The sequence below is a fragment of the Mercenaria mercenaria genome, chromosome 8 (assembly GCF_021730395.1).
Source record: "Mercenaria mercenaria strain notata chromosome 8, MADL_Memer_1, whole genome shotgun sequence".
Lineage (NCBI taxonomy): Eukaryota > Metazoa > Mollusca > Bivalvia > Venerida > Veneridae > Mercenaria > Mercenaria mercenaria.
Genome location: NC_069368.1, coordinates 25,830,821 through 25,846,304, shown reverse-complemented (window position 1 = coordinate 25,846,304; position 15,484 = coordinate 25,830,821). Strand labels below are relative to the sequence as shown.

Here is a 15,484-nt window from a genome sequence, read left to right as displayed (position 1 = left end):
CAGTTAAATGGTACTTTTGTTCCCATTTAAAAGATTTCTTTTTCGCGTTGAGTTTTGGTTCACCAACTAATGTGAAATACACTCGATGACTGCTTCCTGGAAAGTAACCAGTACTCGCACCGAAAGAAGGGACTGTTGGAGTCACGGTCAAAATCCGCTGACAGGATTCGACCCCGCGACCTCCGGTTTACGAGACATCTGTACAAAAATGAAAAAAGGTAAAATTTGTATCTCGATTCTACTCTATATAGTTTTGAACTAATTTGAATATAACTTAAGTAAGTCAGTTTATTCAGTGATTACTTGCAAACTTAGAAAACAAAACAAAAAAAAACATTATAGCAACCTGCCGAATATGAAATCGATTACCGAAAGTGCAAAGGCTATGCCACAAACTGCAATGTACCACAATATATTCAATTTGTGACTTTCATCGTACGTCAATTCAGTCGACTAAGTTCAAGAGATACTCGGAATACTGCGTGAACAAACCTATCTCAGTATTTGTTTCTATATATTTATACAGGAATATTTTAAAAATATGGGGTACCGTGTGTAAATCTTTTCAATATTCAACGCTGTATTCTTCGTGCGTAATCGGTATCCCAACCTATCCTATTTTTTTTACATGACCCTAAATGTTTTATGGTCTTTGAGATTTTTTAAAAACTTTTTAATAAAAAGTTTTAAAAAACTGCTCATTCTATTCTTTAAAAATTGTCAGTGATATTAGAAATTATTCATATTCATTTTTTTTGACATAAAAATAATTTCCGTAAAGTCTCATTGAACAAAAAAGTATAAAAAATCCTGCCTTTTTACTACCTATTTTTTAGCTCAAAGTGCTCGGGGTGAGCTATTGTGTCCGTCCGTCCACACTTTCCTTTAAACAACATCTCCTCATAAACCACTAAGCCAATTTCATCCAAACTTCACAGGAGTGTTCCTTGGGTGAAGCTCTACAAAACTTGTTCAAAGAGTTGAATTCCATGCAGAACTCTGGTTGCCATAGCAACCGAAAAGGAAAAACTTTAAAAATCTTCTTCTCAAAAACCAGAAGCCTAGAGCTTAGATATTTGGTGTGAAGCATTGCCTAGCGGACCTCTACCAAGTTTGTTCAAATCATGACTCCGGGGTCAAAATTGACCCCGCCCCAGGGGTCACTTGATTTTACATAGGAAAATCTTAAAAAATCTTCATCTCAAAAACCAGAAGCCCTAGAGCTTAGATATTTCACATGTAGCATTGCCTAATGGACCTCTACTAAAGTTGTTCAAATCATGACCCTGGGGTCAAAATTGACCCCGCCCCCAGGGGTCACTTGATTTTACATAGGAAAATCTTCAAAATTTTTCTAAAAAATAAACCAGAAGGCCTACAGCTTAGATATTTCACATGTAGCATTGCCTAATGGACCTCTACAAAATTTGTTCAAATCATGACCCCGGGTTAAAAATTGACCCCGCCCCAGGGGTCACTTGATTTTACATAGGAAAATCTTCAAAATATTTCTAAAAAATAAACCAGAAGGCCTACAGCTTAGATATTTCTCATGTAGCATTGCCTAATGGACCTCTACAAAATTTATTCAAATCATGACCCCCGGGGTCAATTTTGACCCCGCCCCAGGGGTCACTTGATTTTACATAGGAAAATTTTCAAAAATTTTCTGAAAATAAACCAGAAGGCCTATATCTTAGATATTTCACATGTAGCATTGCCTAGTAGACTTCTACAAAATTTATTCAAATCATGACCCCGCCCCATGGGGTTACTTGATTGTACATAGAAAAATCTTCAAATTTTCTAAAAATAAACCAGAAGGCCTAGAGCTTAGATATTTCACATGTAGCATTGCCTAATGGACCTCTACAAAATTTGTTCGAATCATGACCCCCGTCCGTAAGTTTCCGTACAATCAGAATCGGCTATTTCCGTGGTTTGGGCCGGGCCGGGCCGGGCCGGGTTTTATTAATAACCTCCAAAAAATTAGGGTAGGTAGGTCGGAAATTTTTTTTTTTTTTTGGAATTTTTTTTTTATTAAGGGAGACTTTTCGGAAATTATTTTTGTGCCAAAAAATGAATACAAATAAGGGGGTTATGCATTTAGAGCATCAGTAAGTTGATTTCTAACATTACTGGCCATGTTTAAAGCATAAAGAGTGCAGTTTTGCAACTTTTTATTAAAAAGTTGAAAAAAATTCTCCAAGGCCATAAAAACATTTAGGGTCGGGCCAAAAATTTAGGGTAGGTCGGGATACCGGAAACAAACAATTTTTTTTTTTACACCTAATTCCGTGGCTCTTAATTGCCAAAACTGCACATGCGCATTTGATGTTAGGTATTCGCATGTTGTTTTTTAACCAAAAGTAGCTGCAACCTTTCAATATAACCATGCTATAATAAAAGTTTTTGTATGCCACCATCTTTTTCCTTAGTACTGAAAAGTTTTTTTCAACATTTCCATATTTTTAAGTAGATAAGCTATACTAACCTGTTTTTGTGCAATTTTGGATGGTCACAAATCTTTGTTTACTTTTCTGAGAAACTTGCATGAACTTAGGACATGTGCGGTAGCTGCACAAGCATAATTTTGAGAGCCACGGAATGAACGAGAAACCACGGAATATCGAGAATGAGGTATAGTGGATTTACTGTCATTTTAATCAGATCTAGCAAATGTGTATTTTACTTCATTATTACAGAAGGCAGTCAACATTTGCTGTGAAACTTCCAGCGTCTTCTTTGCCAGGTCCAAAATCAGTGACTGGGCCTCAGCCTGCTATAGAAGTAACTAAGGGAGTGTCTAGGGGTTATGGATTAAATTTGGTACATGTATGATCTTGAATCTAACTTTAAGCCTAGGCAATGCTTTTAAGTATTATCTAGTAGTAGGTACTCCCTCTTTTCAGATATTGTAGTATAGTGAAAATGGTATTCATTATACTGGGGTCAATACTCCTGTTAGGGGCTGAAGAGGTTTCTAGGACCCAGTTTCTACCCCTAACAGGCAGATATAGATACAGTTGAATGACTTACTACTCAAGATGGCCTTTGGTTTCAGTTGATAGGAAATACATCTAGAATCAGTGGATTCTGGCAGTGAAGTGAAGCTCCTTGTCGATGATTTGTCATCCTGGCCAGGTCATGTGGATCCTGCTCCCTGATTGGCTGTTCCTTGGCTGACTTCAATCACCTTTAATGCATTCCCACTATACTAGGTTACAATAATTAAAGAAGTGACAAGGGGTCCAGTTACCAGACCACTGGACCTTGATTCTAGAGATCCTGTAATTACTGTAAAATCATTGAATTTCGCGGACATAAAATTTCGTGTTTTTGGTCAAAACGCCAATTTCATATTGATAATCATACGAATTTGTGGATTTCAACTTTTGAACATAACATGAATGGAAATTTTACTTGTTCCTTGGGATTAAATTTTGTGGATTGACTCAACCATTAAATCCACGAAAATTAGCCCTCATGTAACTATATAAATGATTTCACAGTATTATGTGTACCATGAGCTGTATTATGGTATGTACAGTAATTGGTGGGGAAGAGGTATGATTAGATGTCATAAGGTTTCTGTTATAACATGGTTTTTGTGTAATAATTTTTTTATATAATCCGAATGGTTGTCACAAATTGAACAAGTAATTTGCCTAATTTGATAAGGTTTACTGGAATTGAAATCTTACAGAAAACACCTAAGCAGTGATAAATTATTTTTAAAAATCAGAAATATCTTAAAAGTGCCAAACATTTTTTGTAATTTCAGCCCAAGAAAGATTTAGAGCTCAGATAATTTATTTTAGAATTATTGTTTTGACTTTTGTTCCACAATTCTGTATATTTTAAACTACAAGCAACTATAAATGCAAATTGCAATTCTGGCAAAGAATGGCTTTATCTTACTGCTATGTCAATAGTGGAAGCAGTTGTCCAGTGCTTAGACACTAAATGTCAGAGTATCAAACCTAGGATCTTGAGTACGAGCCCCTGATCTTCCAGCTGAAAATTATTAATATTGGGATAAGGGTCCAGTTTACACCTGCCATGCTAAGAACTAAGGCAGCTTCTGGAATCGGAGCATCTTTTGTACCTTGCACTATCCTAATATTACCAATTGTTTTCAAAATGAGCTCCTTACATACAGTCCATAAAATAAAACAAACGTGTTTGTAAACAAGGACGGATCCAACAGAGGGATGAAGCATTTTATAAAGATATTTCGATGGCAATTTATACAATCCATATCCGAAGCCCCGACCAATCTATAAACAGGGCCAGTCTATTTTGTAAGTACAGCAACCATTTAAACGAGTTGTAGTATACTGGTAATGACTTTAAATAAAGCTTAAGTTTAAAGTGTAAAATTTAATAAATATTAGATAAAATTATTTTAAAAATATGCTTGACAGTATTAATTTTGAACATAATTCTGTTCCATAATTAAATGCCTGATCATTGTCTTAAGTCTCAAGCATGTGATAAATGCTGCGAATATCTGTAAATAGTAAAACTTCGCATGTAGGGAATGTAGAACTTGCAAGTTGTATGAGACTGATTTACTGTTGAAAATTATGTGCAATGCCTTCTCATTATAGAATGGCACTGAGTGAACAAACTTAGGAGTGGACCTGCACACGTAAATTGCACCATTAATACAGTACGTGGAAGATGAAAAACATCTGATTTTGCAATGTCCATTGTATGTACCTGTACAAACTTTTCAGCTCGCTCTTAACCAAGTTTTATGTACATGTACAAACTTTTCAACTCACTCTTAACCAAGTTATATGTACATGTACAAACTTTTCAACTCACTCTTAACCAAGTTATATGTACATGTACCTGTACAAACTTTTCAACTCGCTCTTAACCAAGTTATATGTACATGTACAAACTTTTCAGCTCACTCTTAACCAAGTTATATGTACCTGTACAAACTTTTCAATTTGCTCTTAACCAAGTTATATGTATCTGTACAAACTTTTCAGCTCGCTCTTAACCAAGTTATATGTACCTGTACAAACTTTTCAGCTCACTCTTAACCAAGTTATATGTACCTGTACAAACTTTTCAATTTGCTCTTAACTAAGTTATATGTATCTGTACAAACTTTTCAGCTCACTCTGAACCAAGTTATATGTACCTGTAGAAACTTTTCAATTTCCAAGTTATATGTACATGTACAAACTCTTCAACTCACTCTTAACCAAGTTAATAATGGTTTCAGTCAGTTGTTTAGCTATTGAAACTTATTTCCTATGTTTACCAATGAAAATGTAATAAAGTTTACAGCCAATACCACATATGAAAGTATTTTAAAGGTGGTTAGTCACATTTGAGCAGCATTTTGTGACATTTTTCAGTTCTCATATATTCTGTTACAGATTTATTGAAAGAACAAAATGACCTATATGTAATTATCTCCCTTAAACATAAAGGTAATGTAAAGTGGAGTATTTCTATTGAATTTCAATATAATTTCTAGTTTTACATTTGCATTTGATAAATATTGGAGTATTTCAACTACCTGAAACAAAAGGCAAATTTTAAGACAGTGTGTACTTCAGAATGTGTCTATTTGGTTGCACATCTGAGAAAGGCAAAGGGAGGTAATAATAATTTAGAAAATTTGCATTTCTTATGAATTTTGGCAAAATAAATGCTTGTAAAAGCAAATCAGATTTAATAAAATAATGTTTATATTAACATTATCCCTTTGGCAAAATATGTTAAGTAAATTACTTATGCTAAAATAACGCTATCTTTGTTGGGCATACAGGACAGAAAAATCAAATTTTTAAATAATCCCAGTGAAAATCTAACAAATGTAAACGATCAGAAGTTAAAGTTTTGAATAATTCCATTTGTAGACCAAAATCCAAATAACCAATTTAAAACAAAGAAGGCTTTAAATTATTATATGGTAATTAAATGCTTTAGGCTCGACTACATGTATATGAAAATTTTCAGTATTTAATGCAGCCACCCTTTCATTCATTTGAAATCCAAACGCATCTTGATGCCCCTCAGCTTCGTGAGAAGACAGCATGTTAATTATGTAACACTAGCTGATTCTGTCTTTGCAGCCAGTGTAGATCATGATCAGCCTGCACATCCATGCAGTCTGATCATGATCTGCACTGTTCGCTATTCAGCCAGTAAACTTACAGTGAACACCCCTTAAATAATAAATGGTATTGTCCAGATTGAATGATAGACCAGTCCATTTTAGAAATTTAGCAGGGTAAAGGTTTAATAGCTTGATTTTGTAGATATATTGAAGCTGATACATTTGAATCACTTTTATTTTGAATTCTTGAATACATTTTAGTTCAACTGTTGTGTGAAATAGGACTTCCAAATATTGCTTAAGGTGCATGATTGTTAAATCAGAAGCCGTGGTGTAACATCATTTATGCGGATAACATAGAATAAAGCCCAGACTTGGCATATGGAAAGGAAAACTGTCCAGCATGTAAACGTCATCCCATATGTACATTTACATTAACGTCAACATTACATTCTTTTGTAAGATCAAAAATGATTAAAAAAAAAAATGTTGTTGCCTGAAATAATTCCAAATAATGCCTTCAAATCCTCTTGAAAATTGCTGATGTCTTAAATTATAGGCAAAATCCGCCTGCTTAGCTCAGTAGGTAGAGTGTTGGTCTATGGATCGTGGGGTCTTGAGTTTGATCCTCGGGTGTGGTGTATGTTCTCTGTGACAATTTGATAAACAACATTGTGTATGAAATGATTAGTCCTCCACCTTTGATTCATGTGGGGAAGTTGGCAGTTACTTGCGGAGAACAGGTTTGTACTGATACAGAATCCAGGAACACTGGTTACGTTAACTGCCCGCCGTTACAGAACTGAAATACTGTTGAAAAACGGCATTAAACCCAAAACAAACAAAAATAAGTGTACGGACCTGTACATTTGTTTGACCTTAAAAAAGTGTACGGACCTGTACATTTGCAGTGTTCATTCCAGGATTTTTTTAAGTGGGGTCAAAGGGCCCCATGATGGCAAAAAATTGGGGACATTTGAAAAAAATAGGGGCCATGAAAGAAAAACTGATTTACATGAAAGGAAAGGCTGTATTTCTAACAATTTTCTTACATGGAGTTCAAGGTATTATTTTCGCCGTTCCTAAAACATAATTACAAAGAGAAAAGTGGACACTTCACAGGTCGCTCAACACGACAAAAACGAAACAAGTCATAATATTTTGACCGTTACCGAAACTTAACCATGGAAAGTCCGACAGCCATGAATGAGGATTTACTACGGAATGAATGTTTGTCGTCTGATTTTGGCTAAGCGGTTACGCTATTGAGCGGTCTAGCGGTCTCGAACATGTCATCTTTCTTTGGAAATTTGTTCTCCGTCGTCTGCTTTTTTCGACGTTTAGAGAAAAACGTAAAATTGGATTTCTTTTTTCTCCGAATCGCGACTGTTTGTTTTTTTTGTCCGCCATTCCATAGCAACATTGAAAACTGTATGTTGTTAGGCGACCGGAGACTGGCTACTGTTTTAACATCAACCAATGAAAATGCGCGTTACGTCATCGGAAGAGTCGTATTCGATTCACAACTTCTGGAAGTTGGCTCATAATTGTAAACGGACTGTTTTCTGAAAAAGTGTGCGCCCGATGGGCGCTATAGGGCAAACTTTTATGCGCCAATACGCGCCTATGGCCCCATGGCGCGGCCTGGAATGAACACTGCATTTGTTTGACCTTAAAAAAGACAATGAGTGTTACTAACAACTATGGAAAGTTTCATTAAAATGTACAAAATTCTAGTTGCGAAAATGGCAACAAAACTGTGATTTTCCTATTTACTCCCTTGAGGTCTTTAGGTGAGCTCAGAATAATTCTGTTGTCTGGCGTCATGTGTCATTAACAATTTGACTGTTAACTCTCTAGGGGTCACAATTTTTGCTGAACCTTACTTAAAACCTGGTCAGAATGTAACCCAGGATAAAATCTTGGAAACTTTCTTTACACGGTCATCTAGGATCAATTGCTAGGTCACATGGTCAGTTAAAAGGAATTATTAACACTCTAGATATATATCAAGCACATGATCCTATCAATTTTATTTTCATATTTTGAAGTTTTGAAAAATCAAGGTTTAACCAAACTCTAAATATTAGATTTTTTTTACCCAAATTTGCACAACTACCATATTAAAAGTATACATTTAAATAAACAAAGAATTTTGGATAGGAAGAATTTTGCTTGGATAGTCAGATGACCTAGGAAACTCAAACTAAAGATAATTGTGACAGAGCATGAGATTTTGGGTCCAAATGCAATTTTGATCAAAAATGGGGTTTTGGGCTAATATGACAGACTGACCCGTTCTGAGTAAAAATCTTCAATTTGACAACAAAAATCAGCCGTTGTCATGGAGATATTACCACTTTTCGGACACATGTTTTTGTCTAACTGTATCAAAATTGAGGCAGTATATCTTAATAATGACACCATATTTAAATAATATCAAGATAAAATACATGATAAAATAACAAAAGCAACATGCAATTAATGGAATGTATTTCTTTTTGTCTCTTTCTTTCATCTAGTATAAAAATATTTATGTTCTAAAAATCGTTTCTATAGCAACACTGTTGTTTAACCTCTTTTTTAACAGTCTCTTGATGAATCTAGCAAAAAAATACATAGAATGTGAAATAAATACACAATTAACTTTTTCTAGTGTGCTAAGAGTTTACAGACAACTGTTTTATGACATTCTTTTGAACAAGATACAGAATTTATTTGATATCAAATTAGACAACATCCCAAAAACTAGGACATTTATCTTATCATTAAAGACACCTTATCTATTAAACAGTAAGAAAGAAAATCAGGCAAGAAGATATAATTATTACACTGTTATTATCAACTGTGAGTCTGCTAAAATTTCAAAAGACTTAGATATACTGATCAGTGAATCATTACCATGGCAACGATGTGGTATTTTCTTACAAAAATACTAACATTACCATGGCAACAATGTGGTATTTTCTTACAAAAATACTAACTTTTTTGGCAATTTCTTTGTAATAAATTGAATATTGGAAGTGTTTTTCCATATATTTACATCAAAAGCTGTCTGTTTTCTTATTTAAAAGTAAGAGAGTAGACATCATTCCGTGAAAATTAATGTAATATGGTTTGAGAAATACATAATTTTCAGATACACCTCTCTCAGTTACAACTATTGCCATTTTAAGGCAGGCTTGTGTAATAACATAGTGCTTTGTTGATGCAATTATTACATATGAAAATATATTCACTAACATAATACAGCTTAACATATATAACATATAAACAAGAAAGTTGCTGTTTACATATGATGATATCCAAAATAATTTAAAAGTTAAATTAATGTTACCATGGCAACAATGCACTATTTTCTTAAAATAGTAGTTTTTTTGTAAATTTTCCAGAAAGAATCAGAACATTCATTTAGCATCTGTTCAGTATACATTTGTTTTACACCACAAATGGTCAATTATGATCATTTATAAAAAACAAACATCATTTTATGTAATATAACTTGTCTTTCAGAACTACATATTTTCCTGATATGCCTAACTGCATTACAGCTCTGCCATTTTATGGCAGATTTGTGTTATGACATGTTTTGTTGATGGTTACACATAAAAGATATTTTCTTGCAGAACATAGTCTGATTAGCAGAATATAAACAAGACACATGATGTTTACATAATCAAACAAATCTAAATTTAAGTCAAATTTGTGTTACCATGGCAACTCACAATGTTTTGCAAAAAATTAGCTACTTCTGCAAAGGTCATGTCATATAAAAATATCTTTTAACACAATTATAACCATGGATTAACATGATTAATTCTTGAAATAAAATATATTATATTCAGCCAGTAACAAATATTTTCTTCTATATTGGTAGTTTTCTGCCATTTCTGGAAAAATCCTTCCTACACTCACACTGGCAAGGCAAATGTTTCCTCCTAAGGTTGTGCTTTAATGTCACACATGTTGTAGTTTTGAAACAACTAGGATTCATTCAACAGACATGTCTTACTATTTCATGCATGCAGTTTTGGAAATTTTATAAGTTAAATTCTGTATTGTTAGAACAATTAGGATAGTGCTTCTCAAACAACTTCACAGCTATCATGTCATCAAAACACTATTTTTACCCAATATTTCTCACAGTTGACTAAGTTTTACTTTTTCTTGAAACACATCTGTAATTTGAACTAGAATTTGTAACTTTTTCAGGTCATGAGGGCAGGAAACATGACATTATTTGTGCAATATGGAGTTATTTGCTCATATCAGTATTTGTGACATGCACTCTATTCCACAGGCATGATTTCAGCTGGATGATCAGTAGAACATATTAATTCCTTCTGTTTCATTCCCATTTACATATTCATAGTTCTTTCATCACTGCAAAACAAAAATTCATCAACATTAGAACTTCATTTTAATAAGATTAGTATAAGGTTACAGAATATAAGACTGTTAAGCATCTTTTCAAGCTTAAGAGAGTCTTTTTGTTAAAAGCTGACTGAAAGCAGATTTGATAAGTATAAACTCATCCAAGAATCTTACAGTATTCATGCAGAAAAAGTGGTTTTTCAAGAATACATAAACTAGCTAAGATTCCTACAGACTAGACATACAATTCATGCAATCAAACTTAATGTAAACACAAATACTGTAAAAATAATTTTGAAAATATGAAAAAATACATACATGATATATTCAATTATTGTATGTCATTACTTATTCACTTCTTAATATATTACACATATTTGTTGAATGGGTCTGTAATCAAAATCATTTTTCTTAAAATGTTATGAATGAAATAGATCATTTATGTTTATGCTACTTTAATGTCTTCATCTTTTTTAGAATAGCAGTATAGTAACTGTAAAAATGTATGAAGAAATTTACAAACCCACATAAAATCCAGCTTGCGTATAGACCTTCCTGGAAAATCATTTCACTGTTTAAGGTCATTGCATCAAGCCAAACAATCCTCAGTGGTTGATCTGTAAAATGAATAAATACTGAAAAAGGCTGAAATGTGAGATAAAAATGCCCTGGGCAGTTAGCTCAGTACATATTTAGCACAAAGACTTCTATAAAAAGAGTAATAGGTTTGAATTCCTGACAAGGCTTTCAAAAAATGTATCTAAAGTTTATTTATTTTACTAAGTGGTTTTTAGTCACTTGCCATGAGAACAGTACAGAATGGTGAGGAATCCAGAAATAATGGCCAAGTGAACAGTATGCAAATTTAACATGAAAAACTTTGGAAAAAACTCTCTTTCCAAGTAAAAACAATATTTATGCCTTGTAGAAGTTTTATGTATGGACTGATTTGACATTACATGTAAGAAATTAGTGGTTGAAGCTGACAATAGATGTGTTTCAACTATTCCTAATCAGTCACTTTCATGGCATGGCTATATTTATAAAATGATCAGGGCTTTAACTCTAATATGTAACTAAACATTATGACTGACTTTTGTAATTTTGTCTGGCACCAGAGTCACAAGGTCTTCATGTAATTGTCTTGCATACTGATTCTACTGAATACTTCTTGTAATTGTCTTGCATACAGATTCTACTGAATAAGAGTCAAAACCGATTTAAAAAAGTTGAATTCATGGCAGATTTAGTAAATAAAATATAGTCTACAATATATTGACACTTGTAAATAAAATGTGAACTGCGCTAAATCTACCTCGAATCTGTCATTAGTGTCAAATCCGGGCTATTTTTGGAAAAGATATCGGACAAAACTGTCGATATGAACTCAAATAATATTTTTAACACTACATATCGCTTAAATACTTACTTACCTTGAGATTCGCTAACTGTCATTCTTTATACAATCGAAATAAATCATCAAATAATTGTTTTGGTAGTTTCATTTTCTCCGCGACCTTCGATGTTTACAAATGGCGTGTCAATTCAAAGGGCGATAAATTATCAATCATTTAATTGTTTTAAAGAAACGGAATTGCAAAACACGGAAATGTTTATAAATGTCACTTCATTTTTTCTTGTGGCAAGGTAGAGTATTATTGAAAACAAGAAATGCATCAATTGCCGCGAACACGTGGTAACGTCCACCATTTTTTTTTGTGACGTAACTTTAATCGATGTTTTCTCAAATGACGTAACGCCGAATTTGGACCCAAAATGTCATGGCGCGTCACAATTAAGGATGTCCTTGCTTAGGAAAGCTATGCTATTTCACATTAGAAGAATTAAATCATTAGCTTAAAGCAGCATGCCTCCAGATTGTTCGACACGAAAGAAGACAATTTTTTTTTAGATATCTTGAAATAAATGCTATATTTCTTAAGAATGTTTTAAAACTTAATTACTGACAAACTTTATGTTACGGAAGCACATGAGAATTTGCTGTTTTTACTACTTTTTACGATGAAAATCGAAAAGCGTTTGTCACGCTATTACTGCGGGTAAACTGTCTCGATTATAAATATCTATATTTTGTAGTCATTATTCACTACTTCAGCTATAGCGCTATTGGTTGCGACGACTGGAAAATGTCTTTATTGCGGCAGCAATCCGGGGTTCAATTCCCGATGTGGTCATTTTTAGCTCATCTGATTTTTTGAAGAAAAAATGAGAGTTATTGTCATCACTTGATCGACGTCAGTGTCGGCGTTGCCTGGTTAAGTTTTATGTTTAGGTCAGTTTTTCTTCTAAACTATCAAAGCTATTGCTTTGAAACTTGGAATACTTGTTCACCATCATAAGCTTACCCTGTACAGCAAGAAACATAACTCCATCCTGCTTTTTGCAAGATTTATGGCCCCTTTTGTACTTAGAAAATATCAGATTTCTTGGTTAAGTTTTATGTTTAGGTCAGCTTTTCTCCTAAACTATCAAAGCTATTGCTTTGAAACTTCCAACACTTGTTCACCATCATAAGCTGACCCTGTACATCAAGAAGCATAACTCCATCTTGCATTTTGCAAGATTTATGGCCCCTTTTGGACTTAGAAAATATCAGGTTTCTTGGTTAAGTTTTGTGTTTAGGTCAACCTTTTCTCTTAAACTATCAAAGCTATTGCTTTGAAACTTGTAACACTTGTTCACCATCATAAGCTGACCCTGTACATCAAGAAACATAACTCCAGCCTGCTTTTTTCAAGAATTATTGCCCCTTTTGGACTTAGAAAATCAGTTTTCTTGGTTGAGTAATATGTTCAAGTCAGCTTTTCTCCTAAACTATCAAAGCTATTGCTTTTAAACTTGCAACACTTGTTCACCATCATAAGCTGACCATTGACAGCAAGAAACATAACTCTGTCCTGCTTTTTGCAAGACTTATGGCCCCTTTTGGACTTAGAAAATATCAGATTTATTGGTTAAGTTGAATGTTTAGGTCAGCTTTTCTCCTAAACTATTCAAGCTATTGCTTTGAAACTTGCAACAGTTGTTCACCATCATAAGCTGACTATGTACATCAAGAAGCAGAACACCATCCTGCATTTTGCAAGAATTATGGACCTTTTTGGACTTAGAGAATCATGGGTAGGACAATTTTTCTATTGTACAAAAATATCAGATGAGCGTCAGCACCCGCAAGACGGTGCTCTTGTTTTTAGCTCACCTGTCACAAAGTGACAAGGTGAGCTTTTGTGATCGCGCAGCGTCCGTCGTCCGTCCGTCAGTGCATGTGTGCGTAAACTTTTGCTTGTGACCGCTCTAGAGGTCACATTTTTCATGGGATCTTTATGAAAATTGGTCAGAATGTTCCCCTTGATGATATCTAGGTCAAGTTCGAAACTGGGTCACGTGCCTTCAAAACTAGGTCAGTAGGTCTAAAAATAGAAAAACCTTGTGACCTCTCTAGAGGCCATATATTTCACAAGATCTTCATGAAAGTTGGTCAGAATGTTCATCTTGATGATATCTAGGTCAAGTTCGAAACTGGGTCACGTGGCTTCAAAAACTAGGTCAGTAGGTCAAATAATAGAAAAAACTTGTGACCTCTCTAAAGGCCATATTTTTCATGGGATCTGTATGAAAGTTGGTCTGAATGTTCATCTTGATGATATCTAGGTCAGGTTCGAAACTGGGTCACGTGCGGTCAAAAACTAGGTCAGTAGGTCTAAAAATAGAAAAACCTTGTGACCTCTCTAGAGGCCATATATTTCATGGTATCTTCATGAAAATTGGTCAGAATGTTCACCTTGATAATATCTAGGTCAAGTTCGAAAGTGGGTCACATGCCATCTAAAACTAGGTCAGTAGGTCAAATAATAGAAAAACCTTGTGACCTCTCTAGAGGTCATATTTTTCATGGGATCTGTATGAAAGTTGGTCTGAATGTTCATCTTGATGATATCTAGGTCAAGTTCGAAACAGGGTCATGTGCGGTCAAAAAGTAGGTCAGTAGGTCTAAAAATAGAAAAACCTTGTGACCTCTCTAGAGGCCATATTTTTCAATGGATCTTCATGAAAATTGATCTGAATGTTCACCTTGATGATATCTAGGTCAGTTTCGAAACTGGGTCACGTGCGGTCAAAAACTAGGCCAGTAGGTATAAAAATAGAAAAACCTTGTGACCTCTCTAGAGGCCATACTTGTGAATGGATCTCCATAAAAATTGGTCAGAATGTTCATCTTGATGATATCTAGGTCAAGTTCGAAAGTGGGTCACGTGCCATCAAAAAGTAGGTCAGTAGGTCAAATAATGTAAAAAAACTTTGTGACCTCTAGAGGCCATACTTTTCATGGGATCTGTATGAAAGTTGGTCTGAATGTTCATCTTGATGATATCTAGTTCAGGTTTGAAACTGGGTCAACTGCGGTCAAAAACTAGGTCAGTAGGTCTAAAATTAGAAAAATCTTTTGACCTCTCTAGAGGCCATATTTTTCAATGGATCTTCATGAAAATTGATCTGAATGTTCACCTTGATGATATCTAGGTCAGTTTCGAAACTGGGTCACGTGCGTTCAAAAACTAGGCCAGTAGGTATAAAAATAGAAAAACCTTGTGGCCTCTCTAGAGGCCATATATTTCACAAGATCTTCATTAGTGAGAATGTTCACCTTGATGATATCTAGGTAAAGTTCAAAACAGGGTCACTTACCTTCGAAAACTAGGTCAATAGGTCAAATAATAGAAAAACCTTGTGACCTCTCTAGAAACCATATTATTCAATAGATCTTCACGAAAATTGGTCAGAATTTTTATCTTGATAATGTCTAGGTCAAGTTCAAAACTGGGTCACATGAGCTCAAAAACTAGGTCACTATGTCAAATAATAGAAAAAACGACGTCATACTCAAAACTGGGTCATGTGGGAACAGGTGAGCGATTCAGGACCATCATGGTCCTCTTGTTTCTTGATTTGGACATTTTAAAATATTTTAGAAACAAAAATTCATATTTTAATATTCATAAT

The 15,484-nt window shown here is 34.2% G+C and overlaps 1 protein-coding gene across 1 annotated transcript in view; it reads left to right on the top strand.

Moving 5' to 3' along the window:
* Nucleotides 1-15,484, top strand: part of LOC123522822 (long-chain-fatty-acid--CoA ligase ACSBG2-like) — a 72,871-nt gene that overhangs the window by 7,479 nt on the left and 49,908 nt on the right. The gene's annotated exons all lie outside the window — the stretch shown is intronic.